Here is a 13,580-nt window from a genome sequence, read left to right as displayed (position 1 = left end):
CAGACCAATTGCACAAGAACTATCCACAAGGCAAGTCAAAAAGAAATCAAAAACACAAATACTGAAAGTAAAAAAAGAACTAGAAATAAAACTGAAAAACCGATTTAGAATGGACTCTTTGCAGCTCCAGCAGTGTAGAACACTAGCTTCACTTTCATCTGAAACATCTTCCTCCAACAGTAGCTTATACTCCGCAACTGCTCCACCTCCCCCATCAGTAGGGGCCTGGCCCCCAGGCCATGCTACACGAGCAGGAAAATCTTCAAGTCATATGGTTATAGAAAGTTTACTATTTTTTATACCTACTCTTAAATCGGTGTAGAAAGTTTTACTTTTTATACTTGTGTTGTTTATAATAGGTATAAAAGTCTTATATTTACACTTGGTACTATGAGAGTAGGTATAAAAAGTCACCTTCATTGCTAAAGAAGAAAATTTCTTTTTATACCTGGTGGTGCTATAATAGGTATAAAAGAGTCTCCCTTTTATACCTGTGGTATTATAACCGGGGTAAAAAGTGATGTTTTTTTTTAAATATTTGATTTGTATGTGGTACTATCCATATCTAGACTTGCATAAGATTCAATCCCAAAATACAGTTTAAATAATCAATAACAAGTAAAATAATCAATATTGTTTCCATTAACACATCAAAATGTAATATTTACCTAACATAGTTACTGAACATAGTAACACATAAAATAGTTCCTAAACTCAAAATGTAATATTGAAACATCCAATCATTTACAAATGGTTAAAAGAAATGCAGCCCACTACTCCCGAACATCCTTTATGACATGTTGTTCCAATGGAGACGTGTCATCAAATATCTACACAATGAATAGTTTGAGTCAAGTTATAATATTAATGACTTAAGATCTTAGTTATAAAATGTTCACGTTACCAATTTTCATGAGTCAATGACATTTGCGGATATAGTTTTCTGCATGTGCCTCATGACATAATATCCGCACTCAAAGATTTTCGGTTGACGTGAGCACTACAAGTTAAATTTATAAAGTATCCTAAAATTTATAATTGTATTTATAGTTTGAAAGATTAACTACTTACAGTTGGTGCAATGAACTGCAACTTCTTTCTAGAGACGATATGTGTTCCCTGCCACCTTGAATATGCCTCAACCACTCTATAAAGTTAAATGTACATTGAAATGAGACCTAAGGAACTTAGTAAAATCAGTTATGTGTACACAACAAATAAATTATTAAAAAACTTACAATATTAGTGTACTTTTAATTGCCAAAGTGTGAGGTTTTTTTGTGCAATGAACATAAGAGAACTACAAGAAACTGTTGAGGAAGAATTAATAACAATTGTCAGTGACCCTACAAATTCAAACAATAATAGTGTTAAATTACATTTACATAAATAAAATTTTATTAATAAAAAATATACTTACGGTTGCAAATAAGGTACTAAGTACACTTGCTTTTTTTCCATTTACAAAAGCTTCTAAGAGGTACTTTTTTATGTGTACAAAAGTTTATAATTAAAAAAAACAGTTTCCTTCAAACTCTTATTTTATACAGTACAGTTTTTCCTCCTATTTATGGTAAAAAAGAAGGGAGGAAATGTTTCATTATCTTCCTTGAGAAGGTGTAGAGATAGCCTAAAAAATTGAGGGATCCGAAAATGTCATTACTCTTTTATACTGGAAGTTGGTAGCTGAGAGGTAATGAAGTTGAAAAGATTGTGTAGATTGAAATGAAGGTAATGATCCGATTAAACATTTTTTTTGTCCAGTTAGTAATAAGCAAGACTAGTAATAAGCAAGACTATAATATTAATTTTTGAGATAATTACTATAAAATTTCAACAAATTTATAATAAATAATATTATTAAAATGTAAGACATTATTCATTTTATTTTTTATTATCACAAGGAAACTGAAAATGTATAAAGTATTAATTTCTCAATTCCACCAATATGTCTTTTTTTAATTTATATTATATCAACTAATCATATATTATCACTGAAATAAATTTAAAATAATTATTTTTAAAAATCATTTTATCAAAGCATTTACGGGTTGATAGTTTTCTACATTTTCTACATATTTAGAACAAGTACTAAACTAGATATTTAATGTTATAGTACTGATATTTATAAATAAGGAAAAGTTGATGTGAGCGTCACTAGTAAAAAATCGGGTTTTTACAGCGCACATTATGCCACGGTTCAACGAAAACCGCAGCATAATGGTGCGCGGTGGCAGTTTTGTAAATAAAACGAACATATATGCCACGGTTCTACTGGGAACCGCGGCATATACCCCAGTCAACCATTGCCTTTGACGCCACGTATGAATAAAAAATTAAATAACAGAGTATATGCCGCGGTTCTCTGCACAACCGCGGCATATACCCTGCCAATTTATTGCAGGTGCTGACTGGGTCAGAGAATTTGAAAAGTTACAGGGGGTATATGCCGCGGTTCTCTGGGGAACCGCGGCATATACCCCTGTAACGTCTCAACTTCTCTGCCAGTCAGAGAATTTCAGAAGTTACAGGGGGTATATGCCGCGGTTCCCCAGAGAACCGCGACATATACCCCCTGTAACTTTTCAAATTCTGTGAAAGGCAGTTGGGGAGACAGTTGTGTTGAACACGTTTCAGGGGTATATGCCGCGGTTCTCTGGGGAACCGCGGCATATTCTCCTATATGAAATTAATTTAATGTTCATTTGAAATATTTCGAGGTATATGTCGCGGTTGCCCGCTGAACCGCGGCATATAGTTTGAATATAATTTCAAAAATGCCATTTCTGATAATTTTTTAAATTAGTATATGCCGCGGTTGGGGGTTAAACCGCGGCATATAACCCTTTTATACCGCGGTTAAGTAGTGAACCGCGGTAGATTCCCCCGTTCAGAGTTAAAAAACAAAACTTGGAACAGTGCATCGTCTTCCTCGTGCGTTCTCTCTGTTTTCGCGTTTCTTCTTCCTCCGAACCACCCTTCATCTCAGATTTTGCGTTTTTAACCGTTTAAACTCAAAATTGTTCGGTCATTATTCGTTTTTGACGATAAAAACGAGTTTTAGCCGTTCAAAATCGTGATTTCCTGGCGTTTTTCACCCTCTCCGCCGCCGTTGTGTTGCGTTTTTCACCCTCTCCGCCGCCGTTCCTCTTCCAGGTATTTATGTCCATTTGCATTTTTAACGTGATTGCTTCATTAATTTTTGCATAATGCTAAGTTTTGGTAATGTATGAAGTTTCTATAGTTTTGGTATAATTTTTGCTTTAATTTTGATAGTGCATGAAATTGTTATAGTTTTGGTAATGTATGATATGGTTTTTGCTATAGTTTTGGTAATGTGTGTTGTAGTTCTTGTATTATTTATAAACCTTAAAATATTATTTATGTAATATTTAGGAATATGGATCGAAATTGGATTAATTTACCACGTATTAGTGCTGAGTACGAGAGAGGTGTAGAGGAATTTATACAATTTGCGCAACGTAATGAGGGGAGAACTGATGATGAAGTGAAGTTTAGATGTCCTTGTGTGAACTGTTTGAATGGGAGAAAGTTGAACGCAACTCAAATTAGAGAACATCTTATAAAAGCACAGTACAAAATAGTGGAGTCAGTTTAGAAGCTGAGTCACTTCAATTTTCCACATCAAAAGATCAATCTCCTGTACTTGGATCAATGAGATATTATGGTATAATAGAAGAGATATGGGAGGTTGATTACACCAAGTTTTCCGTTCCATTGTTCAAGTGTAAGTGGTTTGACAATAAGAGTGGTGTGAAAATAGATGACTCGGGTATGACACTGGTTGATTTTCGCAAGGTGGGTTATCGAGACGAACCGTTTATCATGGTACATCAACCATCTCAAGTTTTTTATGTCAAAGATCCTTCGTCTGACCATTGGTATGTTGCTCTTCAAGGCAAAAAACAAATTGAAGTTAACGAAGACAATCTAATTAATATTGATATTGCTGACAACCATTCATTTCAAACTACAACAAAGTTGGATGACCAATCTGTAGTTGACGATGATGTACATGCAATTCGGTCAGATCATGATGAGGGAATATACATATGATGAATCCATATCTTTATGTATGAATTTTCAATTTCTGTACTATTACATGTTTTGTTAATTTATATGATATTACATAAGTCTTGAAAGAAAATTTAATGTTGTTATTTATTTTGACAGATATATGGCTGATCATCCACATTCTTCAGGGGATGAGGCTCCCCCACCCAGATCCACTAGAGGACCCACTAGGATGAAACAACTATTAATCAGGAAAAATAGTGGTGAAAGAACTCCGGTGAATGTGAATGTCACCACGGGTGTGGCAACTGGCCCCCATGCAGATGACTTCCGATCATACCTTGGAGTAGTGGCACGTAATAAGATTAGCATTCTCATTCCATCTTTTGATCATGTGTCCGAGGGTGATCGGAACATTATTTGGCAAGATATATTGGTAAGTTAGTTAATAGCATTTGAATTATAATTTGTTTATATTGATAATTTTGTACTAATACAACTTTATTATGTTTTTTTCAGATGACATTTGACATTCCAAATGTCCCAACACTTAGAAATAAGTGTTTGTCAACTGTTGCAGAAAATTTCAGAAACTTTAAAAGCAAGTTGACATCAAGGTACATCTTTGGACACCTTAAACATAAAACTCCATGTAATGCATATAAGTCCATTGATGAGGAGACTTGGCGGGTTTTTAAAGAGAGTCGGATGTCAGAGGAATGGCAGGTTAGTGTAGTTCATATTATTCAATTCCTCATTAACAAATATATATCATATGAACTCATTAATTAATGTGTATGTGACAGGCAATTAGAAGCAAAGCACAAGGAACAAGTGCTAAGAACAAAAACCCCCACCTATTATCTCGTGGTGGGTATAGGAAGCTTGAGGAGAAAATCCTCAAGCAAAAGGCAGATGCTATACCACCATCTCAGAGTGGTAGCCCTCCTCAGCCTCCTTCTCCACCGTCTAGACATGAGAAATGGAAGTTGGCCCGTATGCGACCATCGGGCACCTACTCTTCCGACACTGCACGAGAGATTTCTGAAAAAATTGTAAGTTATCACTGTTCCTAAAATAATGAATATTGTCATTATACATACTACATTAAACTATTTAAAGAATAATGGTGTTTTGTAATGTTACAGGACGCCTTGGTTGAGCAGAGCTCCCAAGGCCAATTCACTCCAGAGGGTCGCCAGGATATTCTTGCTGCTGCAATTGGACGACCTGAGCACCCTGGACGTGTACGTGCTGCAGGTCCTGGAGTAGGCATTACGGATTATTTTGGGAGCTCTTCTCGTCAGCCTTCATATTCGTACAGCGATACACAAAGGATGACAGAAGAGATCACAAAAAAGGTCCGACGTATAGTGAAAATCAACCGCGGTAAAAGCCCCTCGCTGCACTAGTGAGTCATCCATCACCTTAAATTTTCTGTAAGCATTTGTACCATTGGTATCAAATTACAGCAGAATTCAGCCGTCCTGAAAATTTTCTATTTGTAAAGGTTGAATTAATTTGGAAATGCCATGAATATAAAAGGCAATGATAATATAAAAGGCAGGGCTTATAGTTGAAGCAGAGAGTGGAAGTGTGTTGTTTGTTTGAGGTAAAATGTATGGAAAAGTTGTTCAAGGAATCAGGAACTTCACTCTTGGTACCATCAGTTCAAGAGTTGTCTAAAGAGATTAAGGAATTTTTCAACCTTCCAATATCAGAGAAGAAAAAGAGGATGTGTGGAGAGAAGAGACAAGATGTCTGGCCTCGGAAATGACGAGCGTTGGTGGAGTCCACGTGGCAGCCGGAGAGCGCGCCACCTCAGCAGCGCACATGGCGACCACAGCGCCTGACGCTCCACTAACGGACGCCAGGTGTCGCACGTGGAGGTGAGTCAGAAACCGGTAGTGGAGACGGTAGTGGGAAACACGTGGCGACCTCAGAGTGGACGACCGTTCGGCATTGGGCTGTCAGGAATCTGAAGTGGAAAACACGTGGCGACCGCAGAGCGAACGTTCGGTATGTGCTGTCAGAAACGTAGTGGAGAACGTGGCTGTCAGAGTGGGAACGTGGCTGCCAGAGTGGGAACGTGCGCTGGCGGAGTGGGGACGTGCGCTGGCGGAGTGGAAAGCAAAACTGAGAACTTCAGAAATATTCTCCACTCTCTGCGCACACCACCCTTGTATTATTTCTGAGAGTTCTTTCTCTCCTCCTTCTCTCTGCATTCTCTGAACCTTCTCTCTAAGGAAACCACCGTTTTATCTCCTCCAACCAGAATTTCGGCACCGTAGAAGGACGCACGATGTCCAGGGCTTCCAGAAGAACCGTTCGGTTTGTGAAGCTGGACTGGTAAGTCCTCCTCTTCTTTCTCTCGTTCGTCCTGGTAGACATGCAAAGCCAGTTCTGATTGCATGAGTCCTTAGCTTTGTTTTGATCGAGTGTGGTATGTTTTCTTGCTTTGATTTGAAGAGTTGTTGAACGTTAAGAGTTGGAAGGATCGTAGTTCGGTGACTGAGTCTCAGTTTGGAGAACGTTCGATCACTGTAAGAGGTAAGGGAAGCTTATTTAATTTAACTGGTTTGATGTGTGTTGTGTGAACGTTCGTTATTTGACTGCATGAATATGATGCATGATGTTGCTGTGATTAAGTTGCATGAACGTTCGTGTTTACTGAGTGGAAATGAAATATGACTGAGTTTACGTATGATGTATGAGATATATGAGATTTTGATGATATGGATCGTATGAGGAATATGAAATGTACCATAACATGAACGAATGGAACTATGAAAGTTTATGATGAGAAATAAACTGGAATAAATGGGTTGAAAATGAACTTTCCATGATACTGTACGTTCGTTACTGAACGGTCATCGACCGTTCGGTTTTCTTTGAAAACCGAATGGAAATGGGATTCTATCATCCGGATAGAATCCTAGTCGAGGACGAGCGTCCTCATGTTATAATACTTTGCTTGAGCGTTCGGCCAAGCACTGTTGTATCTAATATTCTTTGATAAACTCCATTCTTTTATATTTATATGCATAGATATATGAAATAGTATATTTCCCGTCCGCAAACACTATCTTGACAGTCTTTAGTATATTTCTCGAAATCTATTACTTTAAGGTTATTAACGTTCGGTCTCATACCTAACGTTCGTACCGAGTAGCGTTCGGTCTCACACCTGCGCTCGTAATGGGCAGCGTTCGGTCTTATACCTAGCGCTCGCCCTAAGTGGTGCTCGGTCTTATACTGAGCGCTCATACTCATTCTTGTAAAATTAGTCTTATTGAAATAGCGTACGTCCAACTTCAGAAGAACTTCCCTACCACGTTCGGTCATTGACTAGAAGTGGATTTCAGTATGAGAATTATTATAAAAATGATTCATTAACGTCTTGAGATGTCTACGTTTGATGTATTCGGCCTAGGGCCTTCACACTTAAACTATTCTTGGCATATTGGTTTGAATTCACGAGAGTCGGTTCATTCAACTGATTCTCATGGTAAATAACGTTCGTCCAATGGAACAGGACGTTGCTCGGCTATTCCCGAACGTAATTGTAACTCTGTCGTTCGTACTCTGATCCAAACGAGCGTCCTTTTGGTTCAGTGTGCAGTGTTCATCCTCGTTCTTGGTGAGGGCAGAACGTTCGGTTTTTTATGGTCTCCCTATAAATGATGAAAATGGATATGGAATGATGAATAGTGAATGCTGAAAAGTATATGAGATGAAAGAAAAGTTATGACTTTGAACGAGCGTTCCGGGTAGGAACGACTCAATATTGAGAATTTGAGAATTTGTAAAGTATGACTGTGGGAAGTTAGTGCTGGCTGTTCGATCCTGATGTTCCGTGAGTACTCGTCCTCAAGTAGAGGGGGTACGTCATGCGTGGGAACGACAGGAGGTCCTCGTCCTTAGGGGTACTTTGGACGGAACGGACTAACCTCGGGTGGCAACTGATGAGGATGCCGGTTACCACACCACCTGGGTGCGCGAACGCCTATAACTACGCAGAATTCATACAGTCCGGACGGTCAGTTGAGTATTGGGTTTTATGTGATGCGTGCGTTGAAATGTACATATGTGATGAATTGTTTACTTGAATTGGTATGTTGATGCATGAGTTAAATTACATAAGCTTACCCTGCGTTTTTCCTTGTGTTGTCTCGTTTTGTACGTTCGTCCTATCGTTGCAATGATCATCCGTGTGGATGTGAGTAGAAGGAGACGAGCGTTTGGAAGATCCACTGGACGAAGAGAACTTGGTAGAAGTTGAAGTGAAGACCGAGCAGTGAGACGCTCAGCTAGTAGTGTAGGTTTGTGATTGAGTGGTCGTTCGACCACCTCGTCCTTTTATTTAAGTTATGTTCGACCGTTCGGTAGTTTTCTCCTGTAAACCGTTCGGTCAGGTCTACTTATGTTACGGCTTTAATTTGTAACTCTTATGTAGAGACGTGCGGCTTTGCACGTTCGTTCTTTTAATGTAAGAATGTACTAAAAGGACGTTCGTCCTTGAACGTTCGTTCCTTTAGTTGGAAAACTGTACTGGATTATTATTAAATGTGATTTTCTAATTATATGGTTGATGACTGTATTTTTGGGATGTCACACAAGATATTTAAGAAAACAAAAAATCATACGTAAAAAATTATCCAGAGGCATAGGGAACAATGTAGGTTGCCTTTCAAGGAACAAGAGAGTTCGGTAGAAAATCTGGCAGCCTCTGTTTAAGTTTAATTAATACAACTAAACTTATAACATAACAGTAGACACAAAGCAATACGGATAGGATATTAGAAAGAAGAATCCAATCACTAAACATAAAATAATTTTAATTAGCCACAATCCAATCACGAGACATATACACAGTTTAACTATCACAATTCAAAAAGACAACTTCAAAAAGTACATGATAAGTCAGAGATAGATGTCTTTAGATCATAAGCGATGCTACAACAAATGCAAAATTCAATTAAACTATGTTCAACGCACAAACAATCACAACCAGTATGTAATACAATATCGATTTTCATTCTGTAAACAAATTTTGTAACACAGCAAACAATTCAACAGATTCATTAAAAGCCTTTGTAAGCACTTCCTTCAGACAAAAAGTATAAGATTTATAACAATTTCCCCAGCACTGAATCTGAGTGGGGGGCCAATAACATCCAAGTAAAATGTAGATAAATGACTCATTAAGAAAAAACAGGGTAACAAGGAAACGATATCATATCCTATGCCACATAGAAGTTGCACATCCACTATAATTGTGAAATTAGTTCAATGTATGTGGGACCTTTATGGATAACTTGGATTTAGTCAATCCAACCTAAAGCCCAGATATTGTTTTTTGTCCATATTTAGAGCAGGTACACATACTTAGTGCCCAAGAATTAGGACATTCAAATTCAGTTTGCCCCTTATCTCATGGGCATTAGGTTAAATTCCTATAAAAACTGAAAAAAAAAACATTACAACAAAGATATTCTTTTTTTACCTTCCAGTTAGTTGATTTTTTTTCATTTTTCCCAAGATTTTTCTTTATGCTTCACCACCAACACAACCCTAAATAAATTGGCTTAAGTACTTAAATTCCAAAACACACCACCATCAAATCAAATCCACACACATCCAAATCTAAGCATTGGACAAAACAAGAAAAAAAAACGAGTGTCAATGACTATTTCCAAATTCAAAGTTTAGCCAAATAATTCATCACGCTGATGTACAGTGAAGTACAATAAAGTTAAGCAAAAACTACCCGCTATAACAATATTGAGGAAGAAGAAAGCAATTCACCTTGCTTGGCTGATGTAATAGTTTGACTCTTCTAACCTCTTGAACCTCTTCTATTAGTCCATCCACATCCTAGCAATAAGGGACAATAAATATTATATACCACTAACGCATCTTTAGAGATTTTCCATATTTATATACATTGCAAAATGAAGGATGATACAACATGATATGAAGATACTGTGTAAATTACAAGCAAAGAACTACAAACAGAGTATTCAGAAAACAAAAACCTTATATTTTCCTTTTTTCAGTTCAAGCCTGAGTATTTTTATGCATTGAATTTTTAACATGAATGAAAGTGTGAAAAATTCTATGTGAAGTTTGTGTAACAAAATTATGAATTAGCATAATGTTTTGGAGGAGATTGTCTAACAAAAAATTCAGATATCGAAGAAGACCTGTTTGAGAAAGTTGACAAGCTTCTTCACTTCAAACTTCTCTTGGATCAATTCTCCTTCATTTTGAGTCAACTTAACTGCTAAAGCTTCCACCTGTGAGGAATATATTGTTAAGTATGAATGTTTAGCATCATTAACATGAATTGAAGAGCTAAAATAATTTTCCTCATGCATTATGAAATAGCTTCGCATAAATATGCGGGGCTCAGAAAAAGGAAACTAAAACACGCTTCACAAAAGTAAGCCCGACGATTGAGCCTTGATATTATTCATCACGCTGATACGAGATCCAAATATACCCACCAAAACACATTTAGGAAAGACACCCAACTATTAAAAATTAATAAAGAAAACAATGACAAAAAAACAAAAAATGGACAGAATCCTTCATGATATTAATTTCAATGGAAAGCGAGAAATACAGAGAAAGAGAAAGCAAGTTCTGGTGAGAAAAAAGGTAAATTTAAGCGACAAAAAGAAACTAAAATAAAAAAATTTTGCCTCAGACCTCAAGAGAACTTGATGGTTTAATCGATGCAAAACCCTGAAGGAACCAATGAAGCCTAAAACCCTAGAATGGACCGATTGATCGGTGGAAAAGGGGTTTTAAACGGTGGGAAGGGATTATAATCGGTAGAATGTGATTATAATCGGTGGAAGATGTAGATTGAAGGTGAAATGGTGTTTAAATGAAGTTTCAATCGGTCAAAGATGAGGAAATGAGGAAATGATGGAGAAACCCTAACCTGAAAGTGAGGAAGATGCTCTATGATGGCCTAGCCAAAAACCTGCCTGGCCCAGCCACTGCGTATCAGATTTTGAAATGCACATGCTTTCCTTGTGTGTTTGGAGAGGGAAACGTGACCCAGCTAGCTTAGCCTCCAAGCTCGTTTTTCATTTGAATTTTGGAGGGAATTTGGACCAGATTTGAGGCCCCTCTTCACCTATAAATAAAAGGGCCTCTCCATTGTAAATTTTTACTTTTGAGCTTAGTAAAATGCTGCTGAAATTGTTTTTAGCCCTATTGCTCTTGAGTCACTCTTGATTTTTGACTTTTTCACATTTCCTCTAGCTTCCTTCCTTAGTAGGAAGGCCCTCTGAGCTGTGAGGCCTCCTCCACACACTTCTCTTCACTTTAAACACTTCAAACACCTCATTTACCTACATTATTCCGCTACACCTTTGTCCATTTCTGTGCTACAGTGGTTTGGAGCTCCTACTTGCGTGATTCCAACTGGGAGTAGCTTCCATCAAGTAGTATCAGAGCTTAGGTCGTCCACGCACCAAGAGCAAAGCTATTTCATCCATTGTCCTTTCATATTCTGTATTCTGTCCAGATTATTCTTCTAGCACTGTTTCGGTTTTTTTTATATTGTTCTTCTTAATTTGGTGTGTTTAATCATTGTTTGGTGTGCTTCCATTGTGTTATCATGTTTATCCTTTCTTTTAAACGGTGAATTTGGTGTGGTTGAGTCATTTCAAGCTTTAATTTTCAAATTCAGTAGTGTCTTAGTCTTGTGCACTTTATAGTTGCAGTTTTCATTTTGTCTCTGTTTGGTTTTCATTTTTGCTGGTTTATTTCATTTGTGCTTGAGTTCAAATGCTAGAAAAGCTATATATCTACCAATAAAGGCAATGAAGACTTGTTCTAGCCTTGGTGATACAAGCTGAAGCACTTAAAAGCAAATCTGATTTTCAATACTCTTTCAATTATGATGCAGAATTTTTATTCTAGTTTAAGTTGTTAAATCTGTTCCAGCTATTTTCCATTGAGTTTGAAGCTTGGTACAACATTTTTTAGTGTTGTTGGAGGTTGCTAAAGGTGTAACAAACCATAATAAGCAATGAAATGCAATATGCATAGCTTGGTTGCTCAAAATCCTTAGCATCTTACTGTTTCAGCTTTATTCTAGCTTTTCACCATGCTAAAATTCTTTGTTTGGTCTAATTCCAGTTTGTTCATGCTAAGCTTTCCAATTCTAGCTTAGATCAGTGCATTTACACTTGCTTGAGTCAATTTGATCACTGTTCCATCTTTTGATTCTGTTAAAACAGATTTTGGTGGTGAGCTGGTGTATTTTACTACATATTTGGCTATTGCAAGGTCTGATTTCAGTTGGTGTTGTTTCTTTGCTATTTAAAAGCTTGAACAAGTTTAAATTGATGTTTGAAAGTTGCTAGCATTTTTCATTTGGTCAAATTTTAGCCTATATGCAGATTTGCCTATTAATCCATCACATTTTGAGTTGAATTGGAAGTGAACCAGTGATTTTGAGTTTTAAACAGTTTATGAGTTGTTTAAGAGTTTGAACACACTTAAAATCATCAAGCAAAGTTTTTTGGTCATTTACATGAGCTGTTGAATCACTTCCATTCGTTTTTGGGTTTAAAACCACCATTTCAGTCCACTTTTCTGGTGCAGAATTTCAATTTCAGCCACTATTTGGTTTTTAACTTTGCATAATTCAATTCTGGATTGGTAAAAGTTGGTTCAATGTTTAAAAATGATATTAAATGATCAAAATAAGTAATATCCAGTGATAAAAAGCATATAGAACCTTGCAATCCAGATTAGAAGCCCAAAACCTCAAAAACTCCAAATCTGAAATTCATTGGGGCATTTTATCAAACACTTTGGTAAAATATCAAACAGTTTGGTCTGGATGAGTTTGTGATCTGAAATTTCGTTTTTTATTGCTTTATTAATCTGTTCTAGTGCATTTATTAGGTTCCTTTTGAGTGCTTGTTGTTATTCCATCCCTGTTTCCATTTGATTTCCTCATTCTTGGCTTCCAAGTTGTCAAAAATTCAGAAAACTGGTTTGAAATTCTGGTGCAGTTTGCTAATTCTGTTTGGTGTGTTTTGAGTTGAATCTTGAAGTGCTATGTTAGTTATTGTGAGGCATCCAGAAGCAGAAACCTTCACCTACTGAGGTAGCATCTTAGGAAGTGGAAAGGGGGTTGAAGTGGAAACAGAAAGGGTGCTTTTGAGCAGCTGCAATCCTGCTGTTCCAATAGCTAAAATACACCAGAAAAGCTTACTTTGCAACCTAATTTGGAGTGGCAAACAACAACAACCAAAGATTGAAGTCTCATTAGTTTTAGACATTATTTTAAGCTTGTTTAAGTCACATATCACGGAACCTTTGCTGTTTAAAGTTGATTTTTGGTTTTTGGCTAAGTGACTTGGGAAAATGCTCTTGAAGCAATTCCAAGATCACATTTGAACCTTGTAATAGTGTAATTTCGTTTCCTTAGTATGAAAGTGTGTCAAGGGGCTCCAAGTGTCACTTGCACTTTCACTTAGGGTCGTCTAACATTTACATTTTGCATCTTTATT

At 36.9% G+C, this 13,580-nt stretch overlaps 1 non-coding gene across 1 annotated transcript; it reads right to left on the bottom strand.

Moving 5' to 3' along the window:
- Window positions 1-9,325: 9,325 nt before the first annotated feature.
- LOC128194174 (small nucleolar RNA snoR103) lies at window positions 9,326-9,428 on the bottom strand. The gene has a single exon (XR_008245488.1). It is a non-coding gene; the product is annotated as a small nucleolar RNA snoR103 (small nucleolar RNA).
- Window positions 9,429-13,580: the final 4,152 nt, after the last annotated feature.

Source organism: Vigna angularis, chromosome 9, assembly GCF_016808095.1.
Source record: "Vigna angularis cultivar LongXiaoDou No.4 chromosome 9, ASM1680809v1, whole genome shotgun sequence".
Lineage (NCBI taxonomy): Eukaryota > Viridiplantae > Streptophyta > Magnoliopsida > Fabales > Fabaceae > Vigna > Vigna angularis.
The sequence above is the reverse complement of the archived record's forward strand: the minus strand, read 5'-3'. Positions and strand labels throughout refer to the sequence as shown.